The following is a 19666-nucleotide window of genomic DNA, read 5'->3' as shown; positions in this document are numbered from 1 at the left end:
AAAATTACATCAATGAATATATCTTTAAAATTGTTTGCCATCAAGTCTAAATCACTCCTGGTATTTATAATTTCCTCTTCATTTTATTCTTGGAAAATACCTACAGTACCACCCTCCTTGTGAAAATATGTTAGCAGTAAATTCTTGTTTAATTTGAAAATGTTGTTTCATATCCACTGTTAAGAATGTTTTTGGCCGTACTAAAACTTCTGAGTCACAGGTTTTAGGTTTTGATTTTCCTTTCAGCACTTAAAATTATTGTTCCCACTTCTCAGTTCTTCCCCTTTTGTCAGTGGGACTCAGTTTTTCCTCTTCATATCACTGGGCTTGCATTTGTTCATTGTCATATTCTCTTAATTTTTCATCTATAGCATTTTGATCATGATTTGCTTATGCATCTTTCTTTGTAGTCACTCAAGGTTTCATGAGGTGCATGTGAATTCATGTTTTCAACACACTGCAAAAATCTCAACCATATAGAAAAAAAATTCTATAAATTTTTCAGCGCTCAACTCTCCATCTTTGTAGGTCTTATGCAGTTCTCTTTCTGTGCACATCGTGTGTGTGTGTGTGTGTGTGTGTGTGTGTGTAAATCTTCCTACATGAGCATATTTCTTGGCTTCCATAAGTTTCTGAGGCTCAGTTTATATTTTTTCATATTTTCTTGTTATTTACATATTTATGATTCTTTTCCTGTCATCCTGTCACCTGTATTGCATTCCTTAGCCTTTCCTCAAATGTTTTCATTTCAAAAATTAGAGAGTTTTGGGCTGGGGATTTAACTCAGTGGTTTTGCTGCCTGTCTTGCAAGAGCAAGGACCTAAGCTCAATCTCCAGTACCCAATAAAAAAATTAGAGAATTTGTTGGGCAATTTTTTCAATCTCCACTTTCTTTAGGTTTGTAATTTTTTGTAATTTCTTATCATTCCATTTATTTATTTTTACTGGGAATACTGATAATTGCTACTAATATAATAATTTTAACACTAGATTATAGATTCCACTGGGTATATTTTTTTCTTGAAAATGCTGTATTTTCCTCTTTGACTAGTATGTATTATACCCTGGACATTATGAGATTATCTTTGGAGTCTCTGAAATTTTCTGTTTCTATGAAAAAATTGCCCTTCATTCATCCTTTCTTTTTCTTTTTTTTCCTTTCATTTCTATCTTTCCCTTTTCCCTCCATTTTTCCTCCTTCCTTCTTTTCTAACTTGCTTCCTATTTTCCTTCCTTCCTGTCTTCCTTCATCCCTCCTTCCCTCATTCTCTTCCTTCCTTTGTGTCTTCTTTTATTTTTTCTTGTTTGAGTAGGCAATCACACCAATGAGAACAAAAATACTAACATACATTTCATACGATATCACTTCTGTTTGACTCATTTGTACGTACATAAACTCAGTCAGACCAAACGTACGTGGTTCAGGAATCTGAATCACGCTTTGCATGGTTCTATCATTTCCAAAACCCATAGCCATCCAATTTTTAGTCATTGTAGTTGAATTGAATTCTGTCTAGTGTTTTTGTATTTTTTTATTTTTGTTTTTGATAGTCTCATTATGTAGTTCAGAGTGGTCTTGACCTCACTATGTCACCCTTGAACTTGAGGTGATCTCCCTGCCTCAGTTCCTCCCTAGTGCTGGGATTACAGGTGTGCAAACCATGCCAGGTATTTCATAGGATAGAAATACTGTATTCTATTTTTATTAAATTGAACACTTTTCTACATAGCGTGATGGACCATATGGCCTGCCTTCAAACTGGAAGTCATGAAAGAGGAACATTCAATATTATTCTGTTATTGCAAACATTAACTCCATCTTTAACTCCTTGTATTTTGTTCCTCTTCAGTATTATTTAGTAGTGCCTTTTTTCATTTTGTTAATAGCTTACAGTTATCTGTACCATGGTTTGGCAAACAGTATTGTAAGCAGTTAAAATGAATTTGAAAGCATTTCAGAGCCAATATTACAAATATAACTATTTCTTTCCAGAGAAGATAAAATAAAATCTATAATTTTACTACAAAAACATAAAATGCATGTTATTGTTGCCAAAAAAACACCATATCTCTTACAACAAAATATAGATTGTGGAAATCAGAGCAATTGGTAATTTTCTACTCATTTGTCTCCAGAGATGTATTTACAATATGATAACTATAGTTACAAAAGAATACTCTTTTCATCAAGGAAAATATTGTGACACATATCTGCCTATGCATGAAGAATGGATTAACATGAACACCTGAGAATTTACACCTTATCTCCTTAAATAATTTTCTTATTCTTGATTTGTTGAATATCATCGTCCAAAGTAGAAGCACATTACAACTTAGAGCATTTTTGGTGGGAATTTCTGACCAGCCTTCTTTGCATGCTATTTGGAGCTAGATCTGATATTCAAAGCACATGCTATAGTACAGTTGTAGTGAATTAGAATACAGAAAGAGTTCAGAGATTTCTGGTAAAAATATATTTCTGGGAATCACATGCTGCTTCAGTTATAATAAATTAACTCCCTCAAAATGTTCTTGGGGTGATTGTAATAAGTATATTGAATTATAAAACATAATGAGGAAAAAAGAATATGTCATGAATATAGAAATATGTAGGAGATCTTTCATATCCGTGCAATCCAGCCGCCTCACAATGGCACTCCAGATGTCTCCTCGTGCGATCCCATTGTTCTCAGTGGTAGTCACTGCCTGAGTTCTACTGCCAGATAATTTCGCAGAATGAACAATTTGGAGCTTTTATAAAAATGGCATTATATATCTTCCTATGTATTTGCACTTATGCATTCAATATTTTTCTGAAATTTTATCCATTTATGTCATCGTTCTATTATAACGTATTCAAATACCTTTAGTAGTTGTATTATTCCATTTTGAAGCTTGTAACAATATTGTGTGGATATTCTTGTATTGTTGCTTGATGCTTATATTCACTAAATTTTTGCAATAGTAAAAATGCAGGGTGAATTGTGGATATATTGTTTTATTAGGGAGTGACAATTTTTTAAACTCTTTCTATTTACCTTCCACAGCAATGTGCAGGAATTTTAGTTACTCCAAATCCTTACATTTTTGCAACTATTGATGTGTTAAATTTTAATTACACTTTTCTCAAGAATACATTTGGTATTTTTATTGAGGTTTTAATCTGTATTCTATTATGATTAGTAAGCTTTTTTTGTTATTTATTAGCCACTTGGATAGTCTTCTGTGAATTACTTGTTTTTGTTTTTCATTTCCTTATTATTTTATCATCTTTTAAAATATACCTTTAGATGGAGTCGTATTTTTGTTAATATATTACAAATATCTTTTGGAGCCAGGCATGGTGGCACATTCCTGTAATCCCAGCACTTGGGAGGCTGAGGCAGGAGGATCACTGTGAGTTCTAGACTAGCCTGGGCTACATAGTGAGTTCCAGGTCATTCTCAAATACATAGTGAGAACCTGTCTCAAAAAAAAAAAATCTTCTTATTCTCTGTGGCTTGCTTTTACTTTTTACCCTCTTGAGAATGTCTGTTAATAAAAATAAACATTACTTTCAGGAAATTTTATCAAAACTTTTTATCATGGTAAATGCTCATAACTTTTTGCAGAAATATTTACCTAGTACAAATTATGAAGATACACAATTATATTACAGTATAGAAATATATTGTTTTATATTTAAATTTTTGATATCTAATACCTCTGCAATTGTTATTAGAATTCGAGTTTTATTTTTGCAAATAATTTTATATATCACTTTTCTTCTACTTCAAATTTAATATGGTTAGATTGAGATCTTTCTGAGTTTTACCATATGCTTTCTGTGCCTCCTTGAAGGTAATATGACTACTTCTAGCTAATTTAAAATTTTAACTTTTGTTTTGGTGAGGTGGTTAGTGTATTTTGTTCATCTTTATTTATCTGATTTATGATTGATAATGATTCCTACATCTGTGAGTTGATTTATTTAAATATCTTTGTTATTTTCAGAAAATTCTCAACGTTTATGTTTTCATGTATTACTTGTGCAAACTTATTTGTCCTTTATATTTCTTGTTTTCTAATTATGCATATATGACAACTGTTAATGGATTGGTGTGTAACTCATATGTCTTTTTCTTATGTGTCCTTTCCTTTTTCATCATGCTTTTTCTGTAGGTTTCTTCTGATCTACTTTATATTCTTCAAGTGAGAAAAAATTATTCTATTATATTCTTAAATATAGTTTTTGCATAGTCAAATTTTGAAATTTCAGGATTTTGTGTTTTCTATAATCCTGTCTCACGTTTTCTTCACACCTTCCATGTGTGGCAGTAAATTGTAAATTTAATTGGATTCCAGGAGTCCAAAGACTCTTGGATGCTGGTCTGTACTACACTCGTGAGTAGACTGATCCACTGAGGTCTTTATACAAGTTTGCTATCAGAGGGTGGACTTGGAGATGGGTCCCTTGGCACATGCCTCTGCAGGATATAGCTTTAGCTTGCACTCTTTCCTGTTCTCTGGTTCTGGGCTGCCATAAAAAACCACCTTAGATCCAGCACGCCCTTCACTACAGTTCTTTACTGGAGCCATCCCACTATTGGCTAAGTCCTCTAACATCATGAGATTAAAATAAACCTCTCCTCATGTGTGGCAGGCAATTTATCTCAACAAAATCATTGCTGAGAAATGTGTCATGGAGTCTAGCCACATTTTGAACAATAATTGCATGCCCCATGTAATATAATCACATACATTCATCATAATTTTGTTAAAATATATGCTTAATCTAAATGAAAATCTCATTTAAATATCTCTCTGTCACAGTTTATGCCTCATCATTTGTGTTAAAAGTCCTTCTTTTCATATGCTTGATTACTTTTGATTCGATGCTTGGCATTGTACATGAATAAATATAAGGGTACTTTAAAGCCAGGGATGATTTTATCTTTTGTCAAAGATGACTTACTTTTTCTCATTGAATACACTTCTGTTAAAGGTAGAACTATCCAATCAGAAGTAGGGAGGAGGAGGGGTGGAGGGAGGGCATGGACAAGGGGAAGAAAATGAGAACCCAGACCTGTCATGTAAAGGTACAAGATCCCAGTAATGAGTGTAATTGTACTGTATACCTAAAATGCACCAATAAACTCAGTAAAAGAAAAAGAATATATTATGAAATAAAAACATAAAGTGAAAAAAAGAGAAAGTGCACAGATTTGAACCTTGTCTTGCCTCTTTGGGAAGCCTAGTCTCTTACAGATTTCTCCTATCATACATAGACTTCTGGAATTATTAAATGAAACTTTTCTTGTAGTAGGCTGACTCCTTCTTGGACAATAAACTTCAAATGTTATTTTTCCACTGCTGGGCAATCACTGAGAGCTCCAAAAAGCGTGGCCTGTCAGTTTCTTCTCTGTAATTGGCAAATGCCTTAAGGGAGCCAGTGGTGCCGATCTTTGATCTTACCCTCTGGGTCTTCTTTTCCTTCTGATTCGTGGCCACTGAGATTTTCTCCTTCTGGCTCATTCTTTCTTTATTTTTGAAAATTTGCTTCCAGTTCTTTTTATTTTCTGCTGCAGATACATAAAGAAGGCAAATCATTTCTATAACTGAATATCTCTGGAGAATCCTTGTCACTGAACCAACAAGGGCATGGAGTTCACAAAACTTCAGAAATAAGAGTAACATCATCTATTTTGTTGCATAATTATGTAATAAATTACTTCAGACTAGTTTTCAAATATTTATATGAACATGAACAAATGATTTATAATTGGATAAAATTGAGTTATTTAAAAAGGGTCAGTTAGGCTAAACAAATAAATGATTCATTTATTCAAAGGCTCAACATTAGTTTTGGTAAGTATGATCTATAAATATATTTGAAATACATGTGCAACAGAAATGTCTAGAAATGTGGCATATTGGGGTTTCACATTGATTGTACTATACTGCAGTACTACCTTACCCTTTTGTATTATGCATGCAGTAATTTCAATTTTATAATTCACTTGAACAAACTAAAGAGATTTTGAAGAACATTTGTATGTGATTTCATTGCAAGCACATTTTATAGTTTCTTTGTATTATTTTATAAAATTCAAAAAGAAATGCACTAAGTATTAACACAGGTGTGTATTAAATATTGAAAGTAGAGAGATTACAGAACAAAACACTTACATTTAGGAAAAGGGATATATGTAGGAAAGAGAAGTAAAATTATCCTTATTTGAACATGACATGATCCTCTATCAAGAAGATCACAAAAATTCCTTCAAAAGATTCCTCAAATTCATAAACAAATTCTGGAATATAGCAGGATATAAAAATTGATATATGAAAATCAATAGTGTGTCTTACACAATTAATGAACCCACTGAGAAAGGAATAAGGAAATATCATTCACAATAGCTTCAAGAAAAATTAAATACTTATGAATTAACCTAACCAAAGAAGTGGAAAAACTCTATAATGAAATCTATAGTGCTCTAATAAAGGAAGATATCAGAAAATGGAAAAATATCTTCTCCTGGATAGGCAAAAATAGTATAGAGTTAAAACAGTCATATTACCAAAGCTGATACATAGACAATGCAATCCTAATCAAAATATCAACAGAATTCCTCACAATTGTAGAAAAAACAGTCTGAAAGTTTATATGGAAACCAAACAGACACAAAATAACAAAAGCAATCCATGACCATAAGAACAAAGCAAGTGGCATCACAATTCTGAATTTTAAATTACATTTCAAAGTTACAGATATAAAAATAGCATGGTTTTGGCAAAAAAAAAAGATGTGGACTAAGGGAATGAAACAGAGGATGTACAAACAAACTCAGGCACAGACAGCCATCTGATCTTTGACAGAGAGCTTCAAATCATATAATAGTGGAAACATAGCCTCTTCAAAAATTGTGCTGAGGAAAATATAAAATGTGGAAGATTTAATGTGAAAGCATCTCTCTCACAATTTAGTAAAATAAAATCAAAGTGGGTCAAAGACCTAAATCTTAAAACAGAAATAATCTAAAGAAAAAAGTATGTAAGACTCCAAAAAATATAGGTACAGATAAGCACAAGAAATAACATAAAACACCAAAACATGAGATTACATCAAAGTAAAAAGATGCTGCATAGCAAAGGAAATAATTAACAGAGGGCAGAGACAATATACAGAATGAGAAATGAAATTTTTCAATTAATCATTGGACACTGGGCAAAGATCCAGAATATATACTGAACTCAAAATATTTTCTCCATAAAAAAAGACCCACTCTAAAATTTCACAACTGAAATATACACTTCTCAGAATAAGAAAATACATGAAACATGTTCAACGTCTGCAGTCATTAAGGAAATTCAAACTAAAATAATATTGAGATTCCATCTTACTACAGAAAGAATGGCTATTGTCAAGAATAAGAAATCACAAATACTGGCTAGGCTATGGGTGAAAAAAAACCTCTTCTATATTATTGGTGAGAATGTAAACTAGTACTGTACAACCACTGCGGAAATCAGTATCGAGATTCCTCAAAATTTTAAAGTTGAAATTCCATTCAACCCAACTATTTCTCTTCTAGGTGTTATCTCAGATGTTATTAAAGATGTCATATTACAGTGTGACATGCTCACCTAAATTTATAGCAGTACAAGTCATAACAGATAAATCTTGGAAGTGGGCTCCATGTTCATCAATAGATAAATGGATAATGAAAGTGTTATGTACATATGATGGAGTACTATGGTGTCACAAAGAAGAATATACTTGTTTTTGTAAGAAAATGGATGTATCTTGAGAAGAAAATGTTAAGTGAAATAAATCAGAAATATACTCTTAAATATCACATGGCTTTTCTTTTATGAGAAAGCCAAAGTGTAAGTAATTTAAAGAGCAACATAAAAATATACACAATAGGAAACAAGGAGGTCCAATTTTTGCAGATGGGAAGGGGACCTTAGATAGGAGGACAGGAAGGGAAAGTAAAATGAATTGAGATCTGTAATGTATACGTCGTAACTCCCCACAATGAGTGTAATCATGAGGCACTACAAATACGTACTAGTAAAATTTTTAAAAAATCGCTGTGTCTTTGTTATACTCAAGTTATTGCTTACTGCAATTTTATCGTTCATTTTTCCTCATTCTTCAGAGAAATCTTTTCTAAATTAAGATTTTTTTTTCTCCTGTCTTTAAATTAAGCATTCCCATCATCTTCCCACCCACCTTAATGGATTAGCAGTGGATTTTAAGCTGTCTTCTTCGTGCCTGATCCTCCCTGGGAAATATTCCCCCAGGATACAACAGGACATTTCTGAACTAAAATGAAATGGACGTGTCCTATGGGAGAAGCTGTCAAGCACAGGCTGTACCACAGAGGCCCTCCACAGGACCAGGTCACTTTTTACTTCCTACACAACCTTTTGGCTAGTGTTTTGAAACTAAGCAAGGAGCAGACATTTTAAAATTAATTGTAAAAATGCAATCTTTTTATCTTTTTTATAAATTTTAACTTAAGACAAGGACACAGCATAATTTGGGACTCAGAGTCAAGTGTTTGTTTATTCAGCTCCGTGAGATATTTTGACATAACTTTGATGCACTCTGCTCAAATAATGGATTATTCTAGAGCAGTACTAGAGGTAGGTGATCTACACTCGTGCCCACAAGCTCTTCTTCGCCAAATTTTATTTAGGAACCTCTCAATCATTTTTAACAACAATAGCTTCACTTCTGGAATATTCAAAAGTCATTGCATACTGTATAATATTAAAACAATTTTAGCAAGGGCTCTGTTGAGTTAGTTTAGCCAGAATCTCCAACTCTCCATATCTGGTCTCTCTAAAGATCTAGTCAAATTCTTCATGATCGCCTTCTCTCCCCATCTATCATATTAGCCTGCCCTCAACAAGAATGGTCCAAGGTCACCGTGGCAAGGAATTACTACTCTACATTCTTATTAACTTTCCGAACACTCATCTCCAGATTCTGATCTTTACCTATAAATGTCCATTTTGTTGTGTTCATAATTAAGCCCTGTTCCATACCAACATCTTTGCCGCTATTGCAACGATCCTGAATAGAACCTGTTTGCACCACTTTAACTTCTGTTCAGCTCTAGTTTCCTGGAATACAACAAAGACAAGAATTCAGAATTTTCACATTTTTTCTTTTCCCTTATTTCCTCCCCCTCTTCCCACTTTCCCTTTAGCCATTTCTTCCTATTTCATACTATCAGTTATACCATCTGAACCAAAAAAATGGAAATGAAGTCTTTGTAAATAGGGAAGGGTGAAGAGGGTTAAGGGAGGGCTGAAGTATGTGGAAAAAATAAGAACCAAGACATCATGTAAAGGTACAAGATCCCAGTGTAAATGTGACTGTATTGTTTGCTTTACATGTACCAATAAACTTAATGGGGAAAATAAATAATAAAAAAGATTTCAGAGTTTACAAGAATGAGGGAAATCTTGAATATGTGTGTAATCAGCTTCAATTATTTTATGATTCACACAAAGCATCCTCACCATCTCAATTTTTAATGACTTGATGATATCACATAAAATTTCACATTTTCTAGGATTAACTGGAGTTCACCCAGGCTGAGTTTAGCTTCCTGTATCTCCACTATAATCCTAAACACAGGTTGCAGCATTAAATGTAAAAATGAAAAAAAAATCATGATTCTACCCAATTATTTTTACAGAAAAAGGACTGTAATGTAGATTAAATGAGAAGCCCAAATAGATGATGAGACAGTGTCTTCCCTGAAGAATGAGGTTACATTTCAAAGAAAGAGGTGTGAAATCCAAAGCCCTGGGAGTCTCTTATTTATATCCTAAAATACTGTAAAGATCTAGGGACAATGATTTCTCTATTATTGTCAGAAAGCAGGAGAGGGCAGCTGTTCCATTATTGGATAAAGGATCGGATTAATAGTTTTGGAAAGATCCTCCTGTGGGGAAAGGAATAGTCAAACCAATTGGCTCCTTTATAACCCTACAAGGGTAAAGAATTGGGTTGTGGTGAACTCCTGCACTTAACTACTGTAATGAATGATCTGTTATTATTCAGGAAAACTCATGTTGTTTCAGGAAAATGTGAACATAGCATACACACATAAATGCATATAGTTGTTAACATATATATTTATTTGGTCTCTGATCTTTGCCTCTAGGTTACTGGTAGAACATTTGTATTAAATACATGAGGCATAAGGTTTGATCCATAGCAATAACAAACAAACAAACAAACATTGGCTTTTTTCTTTTACACAAAAAGGAACTCACTTTTTTTAAACCATCTCCTCAAGATGTTAGCCAATCAGAGCAACCACCTTATAATTAAGTCTATGCCTAAAATAATTCTGGATGTAATTCATTTCTTGATTTAGTGCCCTTTGATCCAGAAAACCAAAAAATGAAACCAGAACAAGTTATCTTCTTTTGCTTTCTCCGATATTCTTTTTATGCCAAATTAGTAAGCATATACATTTATAACAGTTTTCTAGTAAATGACAATTTGGAGAAGTCTTCAATAAGTATAATTTCTTCTTTTTAATATGATGATGAAGCCAGACTTTTTGTTAGTTAACTACCATGGACATAACATATTTTACTAATTCCATCGATCAGAATTTGGGAAAAATAAAATTAAATAAAGCCATAAGCCAATTAAAGTCTGACTGACAAGGATCAAAAGACAAATATAATGAAATATAATGTGATACTAAGTGTCAATTAAAATAACATTTATGAAAAACATTTCTAATATAAGAAATATCCAACAAATTTTTCATAAGACATTAAAAATGAGTGCTAACAAAATATTTGATGAAGAAATCATAAGTGATCTGAACGTAAAATAAAGTAGTGACTTTATAGAAATATAATCTATGGTTAACTTTATATATTTAGCACTTTTTATATAAATATTTGGCATCTTAGATTTATTATTATAAGCTTATATGTATGTTAAGGTAGACTACCTATATAGATACATTCAAAAATTTAAAATTTCAGGCCCAGGGATTTAGCTCAGTGGTTCTGTCACCTGCCTCGCAAGCAGAAGGACCCGAGTTCAATCTCCGGGACCAAAAAAATAAATAAATAAAATTTAAAAATTTTAAGTTTCAAATGTAACCCTAAAATATAATTAATATACAAGTATAATGAATAAAATCATGTACAGCTTATTAAAATTTTCATTGATGACAGAGGATTTAAAGTCATAATATATAAAGAAGTTAAAAACTTAACACTAAAAAAAACTTAAATAAATAAACAGCTAAAGAACTGGAAACATTATTCAAAATAATTACAAATGGTCAATGATTATATATATTTTTTTAGCAATAGGGGAAATGCGAAACCTTATATTAAAATTTAATCTGATTCCAGTCAGAATGGATGTAATCAAGAATGTAAAATGCAGAAAATTGTGGTAATGAAGGAAAGAGGAAAATTCTATATATTCTTTGTGGAAATTTAAATTAATACAATCACTATGGAAATCAATATGGAGTTTCATTAAAAAAATAAAAACCCCAAGTTTGAGTTACTATTTGACTAGCTATACTATTTCTTGTTATATAGCAAAATAATTAAAGTACGCTTACAATACATCAGTGTTTACTCATGTTTATCACACCACAATGCACAAGAGCCAAGCTAAGGAATCAGCCTATGTGCACATCAACTGATAAATAAAGAAAATGTAGTTTATGTATCCAGTGGAGTAGTATGCAGCTACAAAGAAGAATAAAATCATGACATTTGCAGGAAAATGGATGGAACGGGAGAACATGGTACTATTAATGAAATAGATCATAATAGAAATAAGAAGTACAAGTTTTCTTTCATATATGGAATTTAGAGGAAAAAATACAATATGAGGGAAGTAAGAAGACTGGTGGAGAACAGGAAATTAATCCAGGGGCAGGGAGAGAGCAAGGTAAAGGAAGATAATATGTGGGTCCATAAGATTAAGTTATATTATATGCATAAATAAAAATGCCACAATGGCACCCATTGCTTCATATAATAAAATGCACTAATAAAAAAGGAAAAATAAAATTTTCATCTAAATAAACTATAAGGGCAGTTTTAATAAAAAAGAAACACATTTCTTCCAGTTGTATTGATTTTTTTCTAAAATGATTATACCTCATGCATTTACCAAGTTTAACAAAATAATCAAAATTTCTCCATGAACACTTTATGTTATCATTAAAATTTATTAAAACAATAATTTTAGCTGACAAAAAGTGGATTATGGCCCACTGATCAGCTCTTGGTATTCATACATACTATGTGTAAGTTGAATCAGTCCATGATTAGGATAAAAAATGGAACAATAAACAAGCAAACAAAACTTTACTTTCCCAGAAAGACTCAGGTCAATTGTAAGAAATGTTTTATAACTGTTTATAATCTTGCATCTGGCTTTAAAGTGTTCTATAAAACCCAATATCCCTTTTCTGTTATTTATTTCTTGTATGAGTGCATATCACAAGCAGCCAGTATTACATAGAGCCATAAGTGCTATTGTACAGCCACTGCTGTGTCAGAATTTTCAACAACTATTGCATAGTTAACCACAGGTAAAGGCAAAATTTAATTAGAGTCCACCTGTAGCTGGTGTTGCCTGAACAAAGTTTTGACCAGGAATATTTGCTAATGGTTAAATGTAGCTGGTGTGGACTAATGTACTGGTGGCTAATTTCATCGTCTAAAGTTGGGATAGGATGTGAAGTAAGGAATAAAGTGGAGGCGAGTGGGAGAGATTCAGAAAGATAGTGGCCATTGACATCCCGGGAACTGGTTGAACACAGACAATTAGATTTTCCTTTGTATGAAGCCAGCATTCATAAGCTATGATGTCCGCCTAAGGAGTGAAAGAGGTGGTAAAGTGACCAAAAGGAGAGCAAAAAAAAGAAAAAAAGACCCAGAAAAGTTTGCATTCATGCCTGATTACAGTCAGAATAGAAAGCAAACAAAACAAAAATAAAATAAAGTTATCACCAAAATCACAGAAACATCAGTAACTCTAAAATGCAGTTAATACGGTGGACCACAAATTCTGTATAGCCTGAAATGTAACTTCCCCCATCCTTCAATCTTTACAGATAACTAAGTTGCTGTCATAGAATTGACCCTCTTCTTCAGAGTACTGTCAAAATTAGAATTCTACTTACTGAACTCTCTCAAATCACATAAAAATATATTTTTCTCACATCCTATTACTTAGCAATGCCAGTTACCTTCCAGTATATTCTCTTTTTTATAGCGAATAAAACACATAATAGTCCAATTATAGGAATCAAAAGAGTTTTCTTCCTGGAAAATATCTAGCTGAAGAAAACAAAGCTGTACATTCATTTAGGGATTTTGCCTTCATTCTTTAGTGGAACTAAGTGAAAATGAACCAAAACTGAAAATGAACTCACAAGCAGCTGAGCCGCCCTAAATAAACCTCAATTTATGCTTTAGGATTGACAGTCCAAACCTGCGAAGAGTGAGGCTACTGTAAAATATGGACTTTTGAGAACCTAACTTTTACTTCTGTCAGAAAGTATAAGGAATACAAAAAATCTGTAAATGATTTAAACTCTAATCATAAACATAAAGTGGCCCATTGTTGGTCTTATCTCTTAAAATATGAATCTGTGGCATTGGCTAAATTCACTCACATTTTATGATCGATGCCTCTGTTACATTCATGGCCCAATAACTGTAGAGTGTAAGGGGAATTCAACATTCCAAAATAAGGAGAGTGTTTGGAATGATATAGTCCCTGTTTCTGTCCTTTCCAGAAAATAATGTTCTAAAACACTTCAGCCCCATAAGCCTGCTGTCTTTGAGGTATAATGAACCCCCAGATGGAGGAGTGATAGGAAGCACGCACCGATGATGCTGTCTACCCTGTGCAGCTTCCCTGAGCTTCGTGGCACAGTCTTATCAGACTCCTGCACTTCTATTGTCCCTTGCTACACATCAGTGAGTAGTAGAGTTGCATTGCTTAACTTGCCTAACTGTTCTGCCTCACTGCGCTTGTACAAGTAGACTTACTGAGGTCTGCTTGTAAACATTTATGATGTAACAGTGCTCCCTCGGAATCGAATCGGGTGCACAGGAAGCTAACTGTGCATATGTACCTGAAAAGTCTTATTAAATTTGACTAGTATTAAGTAGCATATTATTATGAACATTAATAGTTTCACTTAGGGATTTATATATAATTATCTCTCTAATCTGTTTCTTTAATTATCATTACTTCATACAATTTGAGTTTTCCTGTGTGGTAAGATTATTGACTTGAGGAAAATATTATTGACTATCAATGAATCACCCCTAATTCAACTCCCTACAAAAATTTAGTTTTGTAAATTCCAGGAACACTTTTGATATTGAGAAGCTGTCAGAAAATATAAAGCAAATTTAAAATTAAATGATACACTTGAATGAAAGTACTTTGCCTTATGTGAAATTGCATATTATAAAATCAATGGTTAAACCTCGATAGTTATTAAATTATATGATTAAACAAGAGAAAATGCTTTAAGAAGCACGTTCTCTTTCTATCATGTCACACAAGTCAAAAACACAAAACATTTTAAATGATAAATGAAATGTTAGATATAGTGAACAACTTAAGGTGCTTATGAATCAATCATCTCTATGTCAATGTTGAAAGGTTTGATTTATCACTGAAATCATTACATCTGCTTTTACAGATATTATTCACACAAGTCTAACATTATAAATATTATATCAATTATGAAGATTAATGAATGCATATTAATTACTGAAATTTAAAACGAATACTTTATTCAGGAAAACTCAAAATTTTCAGGACAGTGGGTCTTTTTCTTTTGGCCTATGGAAAACAGATTGAGGTAGCTATAATAAAGAAAGTTTCAGTTATTTTGAGACATTTTAAATAAAAATCATATCCACAAGGCAGAAAAAAAATAGATAGTATCTATTATTCACGAGTAAGTATTCAGGCTTTCGTTAATGATATAATCTTTGTAACTCTGCTATAAATTTTATTGTTTTCATTTTAGTAATTTAAAAATGAAGAGAAAAAATTTCTAGTATGACCAGATTATTATAGAAAGTAATTTACAAAACCAATATAAAAAACAAGCAGCTTAACCTTGAATCCCTCAATCTTACATTTATAACATTTTTGTTAGAAATTATGTCTAGTGGATAAGAACAGACGGAAAACAAAAGCGTTATATCTTTTTCTTGAGCTTTGCTTTCCCATATTATGCAGATACTGTGTATTTTACAAGTAATGTGTTTGTGGCAAACAGACAAGCCCAGTGGTACCATTTTTCCAAAAGCCTTCTCTTAATTTATGTCCCCATGTCACATTTGATAATTGTGGCAATGTTTCAGTCATTATCACGATGATTATATCTAACATTGTGTATTATGATCATTGATCTTTGATGCTAGTTTTGTAATTATTTGGGGCCACCACATAGTAAAACTAGAAAAGCCAGCTGATTCAACTGCTAAGTGTGTGTGTATGTGTGTGTGTGTGTGTGATGTGTGATGACTGTGTGTGATGACTGTTCTTAAAGTTCAGCCATTTCTTTATACTTCTGTTCTGGCTTCCCTATTTTCTGAGTTACAAAAATACATAATTTAGACCAATTAATAAGCCTAAATGTTTTTTAAGAATTCAAATGAAAGGAGAGCCCAATGTCTTTTACTTTAAATTGTAAACTGTGTATAGGGGCTGAGGACACTGAACTCTATTGTGGAGGACTTGTCTAGTATTTTGAGATTCTAGGTTCAGTCCCCAGCAAAACACACACACAGACACTCACACACACACACACACACACACACACACACACGTGCGCGAGACATTCATGCACTATCTAGAAATAACAAAACTTAGTAAAGTAAGCATTTTGAAAGCTCAGAAGCCAGGCATCTTGTACCAAAGAGTAAAGAAATAATTGCAAAATAAATCCTTAAAGGAAAAAACCCTGAAATTTTAATTATACTGAAGTATAAGTATACAAGTGAGTACAAGAATAAAAAGAAAGCAAAACAGTATTATTACTGATATGGAGAAAATTTTATTATCTATATAGCTGATCAAACCATGCATAACATTTTCTTAAACCAAGTCCTAAACTAGTTCTCTACAATACTATAAAGGTTACAGATGACAAAGTTGAGGAAATAAGTTTGAATGTTCATGAGTTCTAAGAAAATGTCATCTCTTTAAGATAAATGTAAAGAGCAAATGCTGTTATAGAACTGTAGAAAACCATCCAGAGAAAAATCTATCTAACATCCTTGATGTAGGGCTTTCATGGCTGGAAAGCAGAAGTCAGTATGTGGCTTCAAAATTCTAAAGCAAGACTTGGCTGTGGTGTCTAGGGGCAAACGCAGCTCAGTGACTTTAAAGTTGAAGCCAATGTTGACTTAAAATCTAAATTCCCTTAAGAATTATACTAACTCTACTGTGCTCTGCAAATACAACAACAAAGCCAGGATGATTAAATATCTGTTTATAAAATATTTTACTAAATATTTTAAGCCTACTACTGAGATCAACTGCTGAGAAAAATAGATTTCTTTCAATGTTTTATTGCTCATTGACAATGCACCGGGACACCCAAGTGCTATGACAAAGATTAGAATAATTTTGTTTCCATGCCTGCTAACATAACATCTATTCCACAGCCAGTGGATCATAGAGTACTTTTAGCTTTTAGTCTTATTGGAAAGGAGCGTATTTTCACAAGGCTGTCATTGCCATACACAGTGATTTCTCTGATGGGTCCAGATAATCACACTGAAACATTTTGGAAAGGACTTACCATTCTAATAATCACTGAAAACATTGGTAATTCATGGGAGGAGGTAAATATATCAGCATTACTAGTCATTTGGAAAGGTCGATTCCAATATTCATGGATGACATTGAGGGGGCTTAAACATCAGTGGAGGTGTTTGTTGCACATGCTGTGAAAGTAGCATGAGAGCTAGAATTTGAAATGGATCCTAATGATGTGACTGAATTTCTTATAATGAAACTTGCCTGGATGTGGGGTTGCCTCTTATAGATGATTGAGGAAAGTGTTTTTTGAGATAGAATAAACTAGCTGGTGAAGATGTTAAGAACTCTGAAGAAATGACAATAAAGAGTTTAGAACATACATAAAATTAGCTGATGAAGCAGTGATAGATTTGAGAAGATTGACTTCAATTTTGAGTGAATTTCTACTGTGCATAAAATGCTGTCAAATAGCATCATGAACTACAGATAAAATTTTCAGGAAAGGAAGAGTCAATCCATAAAACCAACTTCATTATTTTCCTATTTTAAGAAATTATCTCAACCCTGCTAAACTTATCACCCTGACCAGTAAGCAATCGTCAACGTTAAGGGATGACCTTCCATCGATGAAAAGATCATGATTCTCTTAAGGCTCAGACGATCATCAGCATTTTGTAGAGAGGTACTTTTAAATTACAGTACATTCATTTGTTATTTTTAGATGTAATGCTACTGCACATTTCATATGCTACATTACATTCTAACATAACTGCAATAGGAACCAAAGAAGTTCATTGAATTGCTTTATTATGATATTATCTTTATTGTGGTGCTCTGGAATAGAATGTGCAGTTTCTTTATAGTATGGTCATATTATTTTACTTGTTTAATATGCTAAATAAAATTTATAATTATATCTTGTTAAATAGTACAACGAGGGCCAGGGATTTAGCTCAGTGCTTCCGCTGCTTGCCTCGCAAGCTCAAGGACCCAAGTGCGATGCCCTGTACCAAACAACAAACAAAATAAATAAATAGTACAACAGTAGCATAGCACATAGTGTACAACAGCTAAGTAACTAAACTATAAGTTATGAGGACTGAATATAAGTTAATGATTTGCCTAAGATCACACAATCACTTAAACTAGAAAGTCTTTAATAACCAAGCTTACATGAATTTCCTTATAAAAATAGTCAAGCTATATATGAGTCATGGACAGAACTGAATATACCATTCTGAAACAAATAGCACCATCTCTAGGTCCTATTCCTAATATAAGTTTTTTCCATTTCCCCTGACAGAAACCACTCATATTTTCTATTTTCTGTCTTGATAATGAAGTACTTCATTTGCATTATTGATCATTTACCTTCTGTGTGCTACATTTAGACTCCTGTTAATTATTTTTTACACTGGCTTATATCACATAAAGGTATTTATTTCCAGTGTTTGTTAGATGTGTGAACACCTTACTTTTCTACACTGTTGTTATCTATGTTAATTTAGTAGGCTTGTTAAGTTATTCTATTGAGAAGTAGAGTGGAAAAGGTCATTTACTCATCTAATGTCACTATTAAAAAAATTCAATAGTAGGTTCACACATTAAATATTCTGTCATAGTCTCTGTTAAAGGTAAAAGTTTCTAGTTTGAAATATCTTGTAGAATAGAAATGTCTAAACACTAAATAGGAATGTGTATAAAGTTGTAAAAGTGAGGAAAAACAGTGCAGATGGTATGGTAGCAATGAAGAAATCACGTCTCAGAAAAAGATAATTTTCCTTAAGAGTACAAAGCAATGAAAACAAAGTTTTTGTAATGACATTTATCCATCTCAAGAGAACATGCTGGTAATAAGAGCACAGATTTTATATAGTAAGCATTTTTCATATGTAAAGCTGATTTTTCATTTTCTCTATCCCTTGAGTGGTATTTAAATGTGAGCAAGCATGTGGTACATATTTCCATAATCTGCCCTTTTAATGACCAACATGAATGGATTTATTCTGCGGAGTGCCTGTGCTATATACTAAATATTTTGTTCTCAAATTTGTCTAACAGTTTCATACTTTAAGAAGATAGCATTGTGAGCCTATAGAATGCTATTACTAGTTTTACAACTTAGCAAGAAATATTTATTTCAAAATATTTCTCCAGTACTGCAGGATGCATCAAAGAATACTAACATCCAGGCTTCTTAGAATTTCACTTTGCACTTCTAGACATTTTCTTTGTGGTTGTGAGAATGAAACATTCTTTAATTCTACCATTTAAACATGATAGAAAGTCTATCAACTGTTACCAAGAGAAATTGCTTGCGTTTTTCTATTTGATTGAAATCTATGTCTTTAAGAAATTTCCAACGGCCCTTCAGAGACCCATTCTTGTTTATAATTGGCACTAAACTCCTTTCATCCTGGAGACTTCTAAAACAATTTCTGTTTTGCGTCTTTATGTCCCACAAATCTTGACCAGAGTTACTGAAAATCTTGGCATTCACAGGTACTTCAGAGACTTCTGTATTTTCCCATATGACCATAACTTGTGGAACATCATAATATGTTGTTCTAAAAAGAAAGGGAGAAGGAGATGGTTATTTTTCCTTCTATGTGAAGGTCAAAACTTACTATAACTGGAAAAGAGAGTGAGAGCATCTTCAATATCCTGAGGAAAAAATAAATGTAATCCTTTTTGTATTCCAGAAAAAAGGCTATAATTTTTCCATGGTAGTAGAGGCTTCGGGTTTAACAATAACTAATAGGTTTCCTAGTACAAGATCATCTCCAGAAGGATTTTCAAAGAGAAAGATCCCAGAAGGAAGAAAACATATATATATATATGTTTTCACCAAATATATGTTTT

Source organism: Fukomys damarensis, unplaced genomic scaffold, assembly GCF_012274545.1.
Source record: "Fukomys damarensis isolate Sample0158 unplaced genomic scaffold, DMR_v1.0_HiC HiC_scaffold_6, whole genome shotgun sequence".
NCBI classification, from domain to species: Eukaryota; Metazoa; Chordata; class Mammalia; order Rodentia; family Bathyergidae; genus Fukomys; species Fukomys damarensis.
Note: the sequence above shows the minus strand (reverse complement) of the source record.